An 11,392-nucleotide genomic window follows, 5' to 3' on the forward strand; every position below is an offset into this window, starting at 1 on the left:
AATAAGCAGGTGATGAAGGGTAAGCTGTGACAAAGCGAGAGAGGGTCATGGACATATATACACTACCAAACGTAAGGTAGATAGCTAGTGGGAAGCAGCTGCATAGCACAGGGAGATCAGCTCAGGTGCTTTGTGACCGCCTGGAGGGGTGGGATAGGGAGGGTGGGAGGGAGGGAGACGCAAGAGGGAAGTTATATGGGAACATATGTATATGTATGACGGATTCACTTTGTTATAAAGCAGAAACTAACACACCATTGTAAAGCAATTATACTCCAATAAAGATGTAAAAAAAAAAAATAATAAAGGTCAGATTCCCAGAAAAAAAAAAAAAGCAGGTGATTCTGTTTTAATAACATTTGTCCTGCCAGCAATAAGACAGTCTCAGGTGCAAATAAATATATAAACAAACAGATTTTCTTTAAAGCACATGGGGTCTCATATCATTTCCAAATTAGCCAATTAGCATGGTGCTATTGGAAGAGATCATTAAAAAGTACATTTAGACTCAGAAATGTTTCCTGAGAGTAATCTGGAGCTTACAGTCCTTATTCCACCTGTAATTACTTTGCCTGATTTTCCACTCTGTAGATGGAGGTGAACACACCTTCATCTGGGCAGAGGGAAAGGCTTTTTCTTTCTCTCCTGGAGTAAGCTTACATATATCAATACTTCAAACCGATCAATAAACAATTAACTTTTAACAAAAGAATTCCCCATACCAACTCTCTAAGCTGTTTGAGGGAGAGTTAACTACTACAGAATTTAAATTAAGACTAAAAGTGTTGTCTTTGTCCAGAGGTCCAGCCTTTAATTTGTTCTGTTAGAAATATTTTCACGGGCTTCCCTGGTGGCGCAGTGGTTGAGAATCTGCCTGCTAATGCAGGGAACACGGGTTCGAGCCCTGGTCTGGGAAGATCCCACATGCCACGGAGCAACTGGGCCCGTGAGCCACAACTACTGAGCCTGCGCGTCTGGAGCCTGTGCTCCGCAACAAGAGAGGCCGCGAGAGTGAGAGGCCCGCGCACCGCGATGAAGAGTGGCCCCCGCTTGCCACAACTAGAGAAAGCCCTCGCACAGAAACGAAGACCTAACACAGCCATAAATAAATAAATAAAGCAAACTGTCAACAAGTAAAAATAAACACAATTATTAAAAAAAAAAAAGATTAACTATTGAAGAAAACTCTTCATCCTAGGGTCTAAATGATTTCTCCTGGTAGAATTTAAAAAAAAAAAAAAAAGAAAAGAAATATTTTCACAATTAGAATCCTTGGTAGGTTCATCGACTTTTGTAGTAAAGGATGTCTATCAGAAAAACTGAATTATTGAACTGTACGAGGTCACTTATATGTGGAATCTAGAAAAGACAACAGACTAGTGAATATAACAAAAAAGAAGCAGACTCACAGATATAGAGAACAAACCAGTGGTTATCGATGGGGAGAGGGAAGAGGGAGGGGCAATATCGGGGTTGAAAATTGGGGTACAAACTGTTGGGTGTAAGATAAGCTCAAGGATGTATTGTACAACACGGGGGAAAGAGCCAATATTTGTAATAACTGTAAATGAAAAGTAACCTTTAAGAATCGTATAAAAATTTTTAAAGGATAAAAAGAAAAACCGAATTATTGAGCTTTATAGGTGAAAGAATTTTGCTGGGGAGAGGTGGGGTTTGGGGAGGACAGAGGATGAACAATCTGTATTTGATAGTCATTAAGCTGGTGCCTTTTAAATTTTAAAGTGCATATAAATCATCTATAGAGCTTGTTAAAATGTAAATTCGTATTCAGTAAGTTGGGGTAGGGCCTGAGACTCTGCATTTCTAATGTTTCCACGTGATAAAATGTTGCTGGTTAGAGGTCACACTTGGGGTGACAAAGCGTTAAGCTTTCTGGCAATTCTGTGCCTTTGCTTTATGTGTACTAGCTCTCCACCATTCACCCTCCCTGTGGGTATAGCTCTTTTACTATTTACACGCCTGCTGTCTGCTCAGGTGTGCATGCATTCCTTCTCTTTGGGTAGCATTCACTTTATTTTTAAAAATAAAATTTTAATTTTAGAACCGTATTAGGTTTACAGAAAAATTGTGAAGATAGTTCCCCACACTGATTCCCTTATTATTAACTTAATAATTAATTAAGGTCCATTACAATGAATGAACCAATACCGATACAGTATCATTAACTAAAATCCACACTTTATTCAGATCTCTTTGTTTTTACCTAATGTCCTTTTTCTGCCCCAGGATCCCATCCAGGACACCACATTCCATTTAGTTGTCATGTCTCCTTAGGCTCCTCTTGGCTATGATAATAGTTTCTCAGACATTACTTATTTCTGATGACCTGGACAGTTTTAGGAGTGCCAGTCAGATATTTTGTAGAATATCCCTCAATTGAGAATTGTCTGATTTTTTCCCTCATGGTTAGACTGCAGTTATGTGTTCTGGGGGGAAGACCACAGAGGTAAAGGGTTATCCTCATCACATCACATCTGAGGAACATACCCTCAACATTATTTATCACTGTTGATGTTGGCCTTGATCACTTGGCTAAGGTAGTGTTTTCAAGTTTCTCTACTGTCAAGTTACTCTTTTTTCCCCTTTTCCATACTGTTCTCTATGGCAGGCAGTCACTATGTGCAGCCCACACTTAAGTGGGAGGTTATGTTCTACCTCTCTGAGAGTGGAGTGTCTACATAAATTATTTGCAATTCTTCTGCATGGGAGATTTGTCTATCACCCCCCCCATTTATATGTTACTTCATCATTTATTTATATCATAGATATTTATTCTATACTTTGGGTTATAACCCCATGCTATTTAATTTTGTTGCTCAAAACATCCCAGTGTGGTTTTTTGTTTGTTTTTAGCACTTTTGAATTTTCTGGCACTATAAGATGCTCCAAGCTCATCTTGTGTATTTTCTGCCCTAGTCATAGAATTAGCCATTTCTCTAAGGAGCCCTAACCAGCCCTTTTAGTAAAGAATGCTATGGGAAACCAAATTCTGGGCACTAAGTGTGCTAGTTGCTACAGGGGTATCTTTGCTTCTGTGCCCTCTTGGCTGATAGAGCAAGCAAATATACGTGTGAATATTAATCCATGTATATATACATGTTTGCAAATATTTCTATGTATAAATATTTGTATCTACATTAAGCTAAACATGAGTTTATATTGAGGTCTCTGACTCCATTTTTTTTTAACATCTTTATTGGAATATAATTGCTTTACAATGGTGTGTTAGTTTCTTCTGTATAACAAAGTGAATCAGCTATACGTATACATATATATCCTTCCTCTTGCATCTCCCTCCCTCCCACCCTCCCTATCCCACCCCTCTGGGTGGTCACAAAGCACCGAGCTGATCTCCCTGTGCTATGCGGCTGCTTCCCACTAGTTATCTATTTTACGTTTCGTAGTGTATATGTGTCCATGCCACTCTCTCACTTTGTCCCAGCTTACCCTTCCCCCTCCCTGTATCCTCAAGTCCATTCTCTAGTAGGTCTGTGTCTTTATTCCCATCTTGCCCCTAGATTCTTCATGACCATTTTTTTTTTTTTTAGATTCCATATATATGTGTTAGCATACAGTATTTGTTTTTCTCTTTCTGACTTACTTCACTCTGTATGACAGTCTCTAGGTCCATCCACCTCACTACAAATAACTCAATTTCATTTCTTTTTATGACTAGTAATATTCCATTGTATATATGTGCCACATCTTCTTTATCCATTCATCTGTTGATGGACACTTAGGTTGCTTCCATGTCCTGGCTGTTGTAAACAGAGCTGCAATGAACACTGTGGCACGTGGATATCTCTGACTCCATTACCGCATGGCTCATTCTAGACCTCGTTCCTTGCTTATCTATAACCACCCACTCCAACAATGAAAATCCAGGCTCCAACCTCCCGCCATCCACTGAGGGCCTGCTTGCGGGTGGGGCCATGTTGCTACGAGGCTGCCTGCATGCCCCAGAGGGGTGCGAGGCTAGTGCTGGTTTGCTGGTGGGCGAGTATTCCTCTGGCCTAATAGGCTAGATGGTAGATTCCAAAACAGCATGCACCAGTGCTGGCATCACTGCGGTAGAATGAACTCCCTGACATGGCTGCCACCAGTGTCTTCATCCCCAGGGGGAGTCCCTCTGGCAGGATCTCCAAGGTAGGCAGGTGGGTCTGACCCAGGCTTCTTTCCAATTACTGCCTCTGCATCGGGACTCAGAACATGTGAGGTTTTCATGTGCATGTGTATCTTATAGTACTCTGGCTCCCAAACATAAGCCCTACTAGTTTTCAAAGCCAGACGTTTTGGGGGTTTGTCGTCCTGGTGCAGGACCCCTGGCCAGGGAGCCCAGTATGAGGCTGGGGCTGCTCGCTTCTTGGGGAGAACCTCTGCAATTGTGACATTTCTCCTGTTTTGGGGTCACCCACTCAGGGGTGTGGGTCCTGACTAAACTGTGTCTCTGCCGCCACTACCTATCTCATTGTGGTTCCTTCTTTATATCTTCAGTTTTGGAAAATCTTTTCTGGTCGTTCTCATAGATAGTTGCTCTGTAAGTTGTAATTTTGGTGTGCCTGCAGAGGAGGTGAGTTCAGGGTCTTCCTACTTTGCCATCTTGGTCATACCCTCAATTGCATTTTTATTTTCAATCACATGTTTTAGTTGGATGTGGAAGTTTGCCTGACAATTTGATAATTACTGTCACTCAGCATGCTGGCAATATTCACTGTATTTGAGTTTACATTGTTACTTTAGAAATAACTGCTTTCTGACTAATTATTGTTTATTGGTAGGCCATATGTCTTTTTTCTCTGCTTGCTTTCAAGACTTTCTCGTATTTTTTGTGTGACTCTATATTGCTTATTTTGCTCAAAACTCATCTACTCCTTATATCTGGATTCACTTTTGACAAGAGAACTAAAAAGGAAACCCAGGAGTTTCATATGCTTTATTCTCTCAAGTTAAAAAATAAAGAATAAGCTGATTTAAATTTGGTGGAGGTGTTTGCTGAATGAGACTGAAGTTTCAGAGATTAGGAACAGAGCTGAAATCTAGTTTGGGGCATGGGGACTGGAGTAACACTGTTTTCCTCCCATTACTAACACATGGACCTGATGGGTAAAATACAAGAACAACAGCAAAACTGAATCATACCTTTAAAAAAAGAGATGGAAATCTGTGGACACTTCATTTAAAGCAAAGGTAATCTGAAGTTAGAGAAACATGTTTGCAGCATAATATCCTGATAACCTGGGCCTGTGTGGTATACACGTCAGAACTGAAGCTCTTCATCCAGCCAGGGCTCTGTAAGGGCTGCTGTGGCAGACTGCATTCTCCAGAGATGGTCATAAGAGTATTTCTCAGTCCACATGGTTTTGTAGAAACTTGCCCCTCCTTCATCAAAGGTGGAATCTAATTCCCCTTCCCTTGAATCTCTTATGCCTCACTTTTAACCAAGAGAATTGGTCAGTGGAAGTGATGTTCCATGATTTCCAGGTCTCGGTCAGAAAAGGTGGTGCATCTTCCAGTTGCTGGTTGGAACACACTTGCTGGGGGCCTGTGCTGCCATGGAAGCTGTCCAACTGCCCCGACGCCACCGTGCCATGAAGAAGCCCAAATTATCACATGTGGAGAGACCACTTGGAGAAGCCCTGGAACTACTCTTAGAGCAATGCCTGGCCAGTGCCCATCTGCTCCTGCTGACCTCCACCCCACCTCCTCACCCCACTTCCAGCTCCAGTCACCTAGCACTGCAAATGCTTCAGAGATATTGAGCCAGAACTGCCCATAGAGCCAGTGTCAAATTTCTCACCCACATGAGATAAGAAAATGATCATTTATGTTATTTTAAGTCACTTAAAATTTAGTGATTTGTTATGCAGCTTTAACGACTTGAACAGCTGTTCCTTTAGTGAAAAAGGGACTAAAGGGATCCTTTCCACAGACCCACTGATGTGGCAAGAACCCTCCTCCCTGTCTGGGGACTCTGGGCAAATAGTCTCTTTGGGGAAATTAAAGTCATAGGAGATCCCTCACCTTCTGAGGTTGTAAGGTATGAAGACAAATTAAATACGGATTGTTGGGGATTTTTTCATTATATGGTAACTGCTTTTTAGGAAATAAAGCTAACATGGAATGAAGTAGAGCCAAGAGTTAGAGGGAGAGAGAGAGTCCTGAATACAATATTTGAGCACCTAGTTCCAACTATGCTTGATTACAGTTATATGAGCCAATTTATTTTGTTTTTGCTTTAGTTTGTTTGAGTTTCGTTACATTTAACTAAAAGCATTCTGACTATTACAACTCTACTTTTCTAGACCAGTTCATATCCAAAGAAATAGGAAGGGGCAGCAAGTTGGCCAATGAGGTAGACTCTTACACAGTGGCTTAAATGAATCACAGCTCCTGGATTCATGTTCTCTGTGACCCCTCCCACAGGGAGTCTGGGTGTGACCATATGACTATTGGTAAGTGTTTGCATTTTGGGGCTGGTCCTCTTGGAATTCTCTCTCCTAGAACCCAGCTGCCATGCTGAATGGATGTCCAGGATATTCTGCTGCAAATGAGAGGCCATTTGGAGAATGCCCAGAGGATGAGGTACATCACTGAGAGATAAACCATGGGGAGGAACACCAAGGCAGCCCAGCCCAACTCCTAGCTGAATGCAGCCACATGAGTGATCCAGCCAACAACACGTGGAGCAGAAAAACCACCCAGCTGAGCTTAGTTAACGCACAGAATCATGAGAAATAATAAATTGTTAATTTTTTAACCAACTAAGTTTTGGAGTAGCTTATTAGGCACCAGAAGAGAACTGAAAGAGCCAAGGATCAAAACACCCAGTCAGAGTAGATCCTACCCAGGTGCCCAAGACAGAGTCCATGATATCCATCCATCCATATATCCATTCATCATTTATCCATCCATCTATTAATCCAGATATCCATCCATCCATCAATGCATCCATCTACCCATTCATCCATCCATCAGCTAACCATCCATCCATTCATCCAGATATCCATCCATCCATCAATGCATCCATCTACCCATTCATCCATCCATCACCTAACCATCCATCCATCCATCCATCCATCCATCCATCCATCTATCCATCCATCCATCCATCCATTCATCCAATCAACACAGCATTTAATAAATGTCTACTATATACTGGTCAAAAAAATATGTAAAGGAAAAAAGTCATAAATGGCAAGTAAATATGCATAATCAGTATGTAAATAGGGGACTTTAGAATTCAATGTTTATTTCTTTCAGAAGATTTAAAATGGTCTTGACTGTGAAGGAAATGACTTCTGACTAATCAATACTTACAACTAAATTTTCCAGCATATATATGGAGGTAGAAGCTGTGTTTTAAGGCCACATCCTCCCAAAGTGTATCACCATTACCTACATTTATGAACAGACAAGTTATTTTAAGGTTTAAAGGGAATATGTTTTCATTGCAATGAGAAACCAGCCATCATTTTCTGCTTTGAAATTCATTCCTTCACTAAGAGGCATTTGACTACCAGAGTTCAAATCTTATGTCCATCACTTTGTAGATTTATGACCTTGTGGGCAAGTATTAACCATTCCAAGCTACGATTTCCCCATTTGTTAAAAGACACAATAGTAGCATTTACCATTTGTGGTAAGCCCCAAGCAAATAACTATTATTATTACCCAAGATGATTCCTGGATCATCAACTCTGTCCTAGGAAACCCATTCGCTTTTCTTTATTTGAAAGGAAATGGTAGTCATCTTTACTTCCTAACAGGAAAAACTAGTAAACAAATCCTTATTAGTATTAACTGACTCCATCCTTCCTTTTCACTCCATGCTTTGGGTAATAAAGATTTTAGTAAATAATGTGAAACTTGAAAAAATGCATTAATGTATTAAATGATTTTTATACCCATAAGCATTACCTTATTATATGATGTCTGAAGGAGGAGCTGGTACAATATCTGAATATGATTAGTTTTATAATGGAATGGGGAAGCAAGGAGGGAGAACTGGGCTCATTTTTCCTTTTTGGAAGAATGCATAAAGCTGTGTTAACTGACAAAGGAGAGAACTTAGCTTTCAGGGGATTCGGGTTTGAGGAGTGAACAGTAAGTTCTAGCCAAGCTGGGAAACTTTGGGAGGTTCTAATCTGCAGAAAGTAGAAAGCCTCCATGTACCAAGAACATGGAAATCATGGCCCCAGTTTGGGCTTTGAATCTGCCACAGTTATGTTATAATTTAACCCCCTGGTCAATTCATATTGTCATGTTTGAGCATCTGAGGAGGATATGCCAGGTATTGTTCAGAAAGCTCTGTGATAACCTGTGCATTGGGATTATACTCTTTAGAATGACAATGATAATTCTGATCCCAGAACTGCATGAAGTAGCTCAAAGGGTGTATGAGCTGGAAAAATATTTAGAAGATTCTAGAATTGCCATGATGAAAAAAATAAAGTCTCATGTCTCAGTCCTCACAGAGCTTATAGTTTAGAAAGGGAGGTAGATTTAGCCACACATAGAAACAAGGCTGAAGTTATTCTGTGATGGGTGGGAAAACCGGAGCCATACAGAATACCAGGAAAGCCTCTAACTGGGGAATTTGAACCTCTGTATTTCATCGAAACTTAGAGGCAGTTTTTATATGATGCATGGTTATTCTATGTATGACTAAGAAAAAACTCATCCACAATGGAATTCCTAAAAGGGAACCTCCACATGAAGCTGGGATGCCCCCTGCAATAAAAGGGTAAGTGAGAAATAAATGATCTCACGGAAAGGGACAGCAAGGAAATTTACTTGTCTCAATGTCGGCACTGAGCTGAAGGAGGAAAAGAAAACTCTCCCGAGAATTTCAACGTCAAGTCAGTGCCTAAGTGTTCTCCATCTGAATTCACAGCAGTAATATGTCCCAAAACTCAAGGAGAGAACTTAAAGTGATTTCAGAGTGGTAATTCCCTGAGATGACTGGCAGAGGCAAACTGTTGGAAGAATTGACTTGCATCTGGGCCAACAGTACTCACAAGACTCCACTTACTTGTAGGACACACTCTAATCTCAGAGAGGCTAAAGTATGAAGAAACTGGGATGGAGGTTGGGTCTCAAAGATTCACAGGCTCTACCTTGGTGAGGTGGTGGGAGGACATTCCAGTCAGAGGCATGAGCACATGCAAAGGGCCCCAAGGAGAGGGAGGCTCAGGGAGGTCAGGGGACAGGAGGGCCGAGTGTGCAGAGCATAGATGCAGGGAACATGGTGGTGAGTCAGGCTGGAGAGGTGGGCTCAGGTGAGACTGCGCAGGGCGCTGGAGCCACATGAAGTTTTGTCCAGATCCAAAGAGAAATGAGGGAGACTAAAAGGTTTTTGGAGGGAGAGTTTGAGAGAATCACATTTGTGTTTAGAAACAATGATTTTGGCTTCAGTAAGAAAAATGGATTGAGGGTAGATGGAAGCTTAGTGGATGGTGCCTACAGTATAATGGTCCAGCGGTCCCCAACCTTTTTGGCACCAGGGACCATTTTCGTGGAAGACAATTTTTCCAAGGACTGTGGGTTGGGGATGGTTTTAGGGTGATTCAAGTGCATTACATTTATTGTGCACTTTATTTCTATTATTATTACATCAGCTCCACCTCAGATCATCAGGTATTAGATCCCAGGGGTTGGGGACCCCTGGTAACCTATGACTCTCCTCTTTGTAAGAAGGATAACCTGGAAAGACTGAGGCCCACTTTGGACTTAACTGACTGAAAGGGAATAGTCCTCAGACATGGCGAGATCAGAGAGCGTCACCCATGCCAGGAGGTCTGTGGGTGATGGGTATCCTGGGGAAGGACCCTGGTGGACTCTGAGGGTGTGGCCTGGCTTTCTCATAATATATCTTATAACACATTATTTGCCTCTTTTTTGTTGTTGTTCTCAAGTGAACTGCCAAGAAACCGTAAGTTTTTTGAAAGAGATGTTCACAGAATAGATGATAATGTTTTCTTTAAATTCTCACCTGTCTTATTTTTTAATGAAAATCTCCTGAAATTCAGTAACTTGGGACTCATTCTACACTCAGAGAAAGGCAGGGTGTATAGTCTCAGTGGTTGAATTTGCTATGTTTGGTCTTTCTGCAGATGCCTTAACTCTGGTTTTTTATTATTTTATCTTTGAACTCTGAAGACAGTGTTAGGAAAATGACTTCCAACACTTATGAGATTTAAAATTTGCTCATTGTTTTACAATTTTGCTTTATAATTAAGCATAAAATTATATAAACAGGCATTAGTGGGATCATATCACACATATTGGGATTTTATTTAGTGAAATTATATTTTTCCTGTTTCCTTTTTCACTTGCTTTTCTCCATTCCTAGCCTTCCCAGTCCATGATTCTGTAACCCCCTCCACCAGTAACCCATGAAATTTATTTGTTTAATTAAAACTTACGTAGTGCTAATAGGAACTGGGTATGTTTTAAGTACTTGACAAACTTTAGAGTCTGATGAAACTTGTGGGTTTCTTCTCAGAATAATGTTTTTTAAATGCATAAAATAAAATGCATGGGATTACAAAGAAAACCAATTATACTGAAAAAAATTATCAAATCTTTAAAATATTGTGATATTAAATATCATATTATTTAATAGCACATTAAATAAAAAGATCTAGTGTCAGGTCAAATAACTGGCATATTTCAAAGTAATGATGAGCATAAATAACATTTTGAGATACTTGGAACACCTCTGACATGTTAGGAAAATATTTGTAATTGTATTTGTAACACAGTCACAGGTATAGCAAATAATACTGCAGTTTTTTGCCTACATTCAGAATTGAAGGAAGTGCTAAACTTCAGGTGGATATCGTGGAAATCATTTTTTCTATTCAAGTTTGTGCATCAACCCCCGGTAAAGGTATTAGTGCCTTTTGGGGGAGGAATGCCATTTCTACCAAACGAACAGAGTATCTTGTACTCTGTGTGTCCAGAGCTCATAAGAATGTAGTTTGGTATTCAGGGAAATAAAAGTTGATGTTTCCACGTTGGTAGAGGAACACATGGGAATTGCTTATACATCGAAGCTAAAAAATGATAGAAATGAACTTATTTACAAAACAGAAATAAACTCACAGACACAGAAAACAAACTTATGGTTACCAAAGGGGAATGTGGGTAGGGGAGGATAGAGGAGGAGTTTGAGATTAGCAGATACACACTAATATGTATGAAATAGATAAACAACGGGTCCAACTGTATAACACAGGGAACTATATTCAATATCTTATAAAAAACTATAATGGAAAATAATCTGATAAAGAATATATGTGTATATATATATGTATATATATATATATAAATATATATATATATATACACATATATATATATATATATA

At 40.1% G+C, this 11,392-nt stretch overlaps 1 pseudogene; it reads right to left on the reverse strand.

Annotated features, from left to right (window-relative positions):
• Window positions 1-4,083: 4,083 nt before the first annotated feature.
• Window positions 4,084-11,392, reverse strand: part of LOC103086156 (centromere protein U pseudogene) — a 14,585-nt pseudogene continuing 7,276 nt past the window's right edge.

This window comes from Lipotes vexillifer, unplaced genomic scaffold (genome assembly GCF_000442215.2).
Source record: "Lipotes vexillifer unplaced genomic scaffold, Lipotes_vexillifer_v1.1 scaffold418, whole genome shotgun sequence".
Taxonomy (NCBI): Eukaryota; Metazoa; Chordata; class Mammalia; order Artiodactyla; family Lipotidae; genus Lipotes; species Lipotes vexillifer.